Below are 5879 nucleotides of genomic sequence, written 5' to 3'. Positions count from 1 at the left end.
AGGGTGTTAATGGATTCTCTTGAAACCATATCATTATTTAATCAAGTTTTTATGATTTTCCTATCAATAGTGTGAATTATTTGGCTTGTGTTTAATGTTTGTGATTAATTGGCCACTAATTGCATGATTCCTATGATTTTAACCTGAGATCTGAGAAGTGAATGATAGATATGTTATAGTCAAATAATCGTGATTTATATTGGATGAGAGTACTTGTACGATCTATGTAGCTTAGAGATTACGTGTTTACTGCCTGGAATATGTTAGTTCACCACAGAAATGCAGGAGATTGCTTATTGTAAAGAATTATAAGTCCTAGTAAGAATATAATTTATAATTATAATCCACTATCACAATAGAGATAGGAATTCTTAAATTTGCATTAGAGAAGCATAAGTGGATAGTTGATGAAGTTAATAACCCTAACTTTTAATCCATTGAATTGATATTTAGTTTTGAGTTCTCCATTGTTCTATTTTATTGTTTTAGTGTTTTAGTTTTATAGACTTAGAATTTATTAATTGTCAATCAATAAGAATTAAAGATTAAGTTTTGGTAATTAGTAAAAGTCCTCGTGGGAACGATATTTACTTACTGATTTATTACTTGTTACAAATGTGTGCAGTTGCGTAGTTCAAAATTATCATAACATGCTTTTGGCGCCGTTGTCGAGGACTATATTATTAATATCAATATACTTGATTTTTATTCTAAATTGGTTTTTATTTCAAGTACTCATTCGGTTTGTGGTTGTATTGTGTTTCAGGAATTATTGGTATATGAAACAAAGTAGACAAAAGGAACTCATACCAGTAGATCTTGAAATTGAAAGAACGTGTAGACAAAACCGAAAGATAAAGAAATTGCTGGATTTCGCTATGGCTGAAAATCAAGGAAATGCAGCAAACAATGCTGCTAATGTTAACAGTATTCCAAATGTTGTAGAGGTTCCAGTGGAATAAGGACCAAGGACGCTTAGAGATTATGTACTTCCTACTGTCACAGGAGTGCATTCATGCATTAGACACCCCACTATTGCTGCAAATAATTTCGAGATCAAGCCAGCAATATTACAAATCGTGCATTCTACTATTCAATTTGGGGGGTTGCCTACGGAAGATCCTAATTTGCACATAGCCAATTTCTCAGAGCTATGTGCAACGTTTAAGATGAATGGAGTGAGTGACGATGCAATCAGACTGAGATTATTCCAATTTTATCTACGAGACCGAGCATAGAGTTGGATAATTTCTCTGCAAGCTAATTCTATCACAACATGGGAGTTAGCCCAGAAGTTCATAGCAAAGTTTTTCCCTCCAGCAAAAGCTGCAAAGTTTAGAGGGGAAATTAATAATTTTTACCAGACAGAAGGGGACTTATTATATGATGCATGGGAGAGATTTAAAGAGTTGCTAAGGAAGTGCCCACATCATGGTATAGAGAAGTGGATGCTGGTCCACAACTTTTATAATGAGTTGAATGCTACTGCTCGTACCATAATATATGCTGCAGCAAGGGGTGCATTCATGAGCAAAAGTGATAATGAAGCTTATGAGTTGCTAGAGGAGATGGCAATGAATAACTACCAGTGGCCAACTGAAAGGGGACAACCAAAGAAGGTGGCTGGTATAATAGAATTAGATGCTCTTTCCATGCTTACAACTCAAGTGGTCGCCTTAACGAAATAGTTACAACAGAGCAACCTGTCATCCCAAGCCATGCAAGCACAGAGTTTATGTGGGGCATGTGGGAGTGCTCATCTAGTAATTCAGTGTCCTACCATTGATATGAATAATATAACTATGGAACAAGTCCATGCTGTAGCCAATTTTCAAAGGCCAACCAACAACCCCTTTTCGATGTCATATAACCAAGGGTGGAGGAATCACCTTAACTTCTCATGGACAAATAACCAAGCCACACAACAGCCTTTCCCTCAAAATCAGCAATATTTTCCACCTCCACAACCACAATCACAACCAATACACATGAAACAGCATGAAGCACAATTCGATGTACTGAACTAGTTCATGACTGAAACTAGGGAATCTATCAGGAGTTTGGAGACTCAAATAGTGTTGTTGGCTACTTTGATGAAAAACCATGCTCAAGGGAATTTACCAAGCACTACTAAGGTAAACCCAAAATAGCAGTGCAATGCAATACCCTCAAGTGGGAAGGAGTTAAAAGAGCCAAAAGTGGTTGATAAGGAGAAGGAAGTTAGTGGGTCAAATGTTACTGAGAACTTAGGGAAGCAGCCAGAAATAAGCATAGATCACCATAGAAAGATCCCATATCCTCAGACGCTTCGAAATAATAAGCTTGACAAGTAGTTTTCTAAATTTGTGGATATCTTTCAAAAGCTACACATCAATATCCCGTTTACTAAGGCACTTGAAAAAATGCCAAGTTATGTGAAGTTTATGAAAGAAATTTTGTCAAAGAAAATAAAATTGGGGGACTACGAGACAATGACACTTACTGAGGAGTGCAGTGCGATAATTCAAAAGAAGCTACCTCCCAAGCTTAAAGATCCTAGTAGTTTCAATATCCCATGCTCTATTGGGGGCTCAGTGGTAACAAAGGCTTTATGTTAGTTAGGGGCCAGTGTGAATCTAATGCCTCTATCAATCTTTCGTAAGTTGAAATTGGGAGAAGCTCTGCCTACTACCATGTCCTTACAAATGGCGAATCGTTCAGTTAAACATCCTCGTGGAGTGATTGAGGATGTACTGGTTAAAGTGGACAAATTTATCATTCTTGCAGAATTTATTATTTTTGATATGGAGGAAGATGAAAATATTCCAATAATTCTGGGAAGGACATTCTTGGCCACTGTTGAGGCTTTAATCGATGTACAAAAGGGTGAGTTGAAGATGCGAGTGCACAAAGAGGAGGTAACATTTAATGTTTTTTGCAGCAACGAAAATTCCAACTTGTTTTAGAGTTGTTGTGAAAAGAGGAGAAAACAAGTTGGAAGTCTCTAAGTGAGGATCCATGGTTAAAAGTGGTATGCGAAAAGTGTGTCATCATTTAAAAAGGTTTTGTATTGAGATGATTCAAATGTTACATGAGTGAGGTAAAGTTCCACCAATCTATAATAACAAGAAACAAGGGTCCACTCATGACACTATGGATCTCAAGGATGTGAAGGGTGGACTTGATCAAAGTTGAAATGTGAAGAGAAAACAAGTGTCCGACAAAATGACATTAACGACATCACTATTTGGGAGGAATCCCAAGTTTTTTTAAGTATTTTGTTCCTTTATTTTATTTAGACAATTAGTTTTTGTTTAGTGTTAAATTTTTTATGTTATAATTTTTCTTTAGAATTTTGGACTTTTACACTTTAGATTCTAAATATGAATCGTGGAAATCGTGAAAACTTGAAAACATAAAAAAATATGCAGGTATCAATTTTGAGCTGCTATGCCTCCATATTAGAGCCGCGACCCGTGAGAAGTTTGAGGCCCAGGGATTTTCGGAGCGGCCTAGGCGCGCCTACCAGAAAGAGAGAAAAAGAAAAAAAAGGAACCACCATACTGATGTGGTGGATGATTTGGTACGTCCTCTTTCCTTATTCTTTTTGTAAAACATTGGGGGCAATGTGTTATTTAAGTTTGGGGGAGGGATTACTTTGTTTTATTTTTAGTGTTTATAATTACGAAACAAGTTGTTTTGGAAGCCAATAATACTTATAACCATGTGATGTGAGTGATTTTTTTGACAAACTATGTGAATCTGTGTGCTTGCTAAAATTAATTTAGTGATTAGCTTTGAATTGAGTTTTAATTTTCATGAAAGCCTTAATTAATAAATTTCTTACAATCCTTTAATATATGCATGTTAAGTGGGTTTGTGGATCAAAATTTGAAAATGTTCTAGAACTTGCATAGTTTGTTGATTGAGTTGAAATTGGAATGATGCATGCTAAGGAAGATGATTTAGGCAATTCTTTGAACGATTGAGCCTTTCAAGGCAACCTTAATATATTAAATCTCTAGTTGCCCAAATTTTCATCTTAATGTGATTATTTTTGCCACTTATTTTGAGCCTAATTGAAACGTTGTTATTTACCTTTGCTTGGATGTAAACCATGAGCATGTGAAAAGTAATTGGGGGATGGTTTGTAATTGGGTTCATATTTATAAATTTGTGTCAATAGAAGAAGAAAAATTTAGAGAGTAATAAAGAAAAAAAAATATTGAAAATGAACTACACTCCAATTGAAAATACAAGAAATAAGTTTGGGCAAGTGTAGAATCATTAGAAAAAAAATGAAATGAAAAAACAAATTCAATTTTTGAATTTTCTCTCAAAGTAAGAAAATTTGGGATTTTTATTGTTGGTTTTGCAAGTTGATACAAGATTGATTTGTTTGGTTTTGTGTTGATGGTATACTTTAGCCTAAATGACATTTTCATCAACCTTTACCTTAGCCATTCAATTATAAGTCATGAAAGTCCTACTGATTTTTGAGCATGTGTTATCATATTAGGGAAGATTGATGAATTATGCAAGAATATGAAATATTTTGTTTTGATGGAATGATTTGGAAGGTTTAAAATGCATATGGTATTATGAGTGTGTATTATTTATTGGTTAAGGCTGATTTGCGTAGCAAAGATTAAAGTTGATTATTGAATTGATTTTACTAAAATTCTGAGCTTGTATTGCATGGTTTTCATGAGGTGGAGGCTTATTAGGTGAACTTGATTCATTTATGCGATTAGTTTGTTTTAGAAAGTGTCAATAAATTTTACTCGAGGACGAGTAAAAGTTAAGTTTGGGGGAGTTTGATAGAGTAGTTTTTATAGTATTTTAAGGGTTATTTTTTTGAGTTTTTGAGTTTATTTAGTTATTTTTGTGCAGTATGAAGTTATGTTGCCCGTGTTTGATGATATTTAATATTTATGGGAAGTAATTGATAAATGACTGCGCTTGGCTTCAAAAAGATGGAAATTGTTGAAAAAAGAACATTTGAGCCGCGACGCTTGGACATAGAGCCGTGTCGTTGCGAGTAGATAGAGAGGTCGAACCATCGAAAGAACTAGGGTCGCGGCACTGCCTTTGAGAGTCGCGATGCAATTGGCTGGGGAATTTGACCCACGATGCAAGACTGTTAGGGTCATGACACTTGAGCAATCAGAGAGGAGGCGTATTCCAGTTTTTGGGCACGGGCCGCGGTGCCTCATTATAGATTTGCAAAGCTTGAGTGGTTAATTCGCAGAATAAGGCATTTTATGCAGGGGCAAAAGCAGAATTTCACTTTGACTTTCTGGATTAGTGATGTTCATATTTGGTTTAATGGATTTTACTATGTTTAGCATGAACTAATTTCTTATTTGGGGTGTTAATGGATTCTCTTGAAACCTTATCATTATTTAATGAAGTTTTTATGATTTTCCTATCAATGGTGTGAATTATTTGGCCTGTGCTTAATGCTTGCGATTAATTGACAACTAATTGCATGATTCATATGATTTTAACCTCAAATGTGAGAAGTGAAGGATAGTTATGCTATAGTCAAATAATCGTAGATTTATATTGGACGAGAGTACCTGTATGATCTGTGTAGCTTAGAGATTACATGTTTAATGCCTGGAATATGTTAGTTTACCAAAGAGATGTAGGAGATTGCTTATTGTAGAGAATTATAAGTCCTAGTAAGAATATAATATATTATTGTAATCCACTATCACCATAGAGATAGGAATTCTTAAATTCGCATTAGAGAAACATAGGTGGATAGTTGATGAAGTTAATAACCCTAACTTTTAATCCATTGAATTAATATTTACTTTTGAGTTCTCCATTGTTCTATATTATTGTTTTAGTGTTTTAGTTTTATAAACTTAGAATTTATTAATTGTCAATCA

The 5879-nt window shown here is 34.6% G+C and overlaps 1 non-coding gene across 1 annotated transcript; it reads right to left on the bottom strand.

Annotated features, from left to right (window-relative positions):
• Positions 1-1331: 1331 nt before the first annotated feature.
• On the bottom strand, positions 1332-1438 carry LOC133827906 (small nucleolar RNA R71). Its single transcript, XR_009890554.1, has one exon. It is a non-coding gene; the product is annotated as a small nucleolar RNA R71 (small nucleolar RNA).
• Positions 1439-5879: the final 4441 nt, after the last annotated feature.

Source organism: Humulus lupulus, chromosome 3, assembly GCF_963169125.1.
Source record: "Humulus lupulus chromosome 3, drHumLupu1.1, whole genome shotgun sequence".
In the NCBI taxonomy this organism is placed as follows: Eukaryota; Viridiplantae; Streptophyta; class Magnoliopsida; order Rosales; family Cannabaceae; genus Humulus; species Humulus lupulus.
Note: the sequence above shows the minus strand (reverse complement) of the source record. Positions and strands in the feature narration are given on the sequence as shown.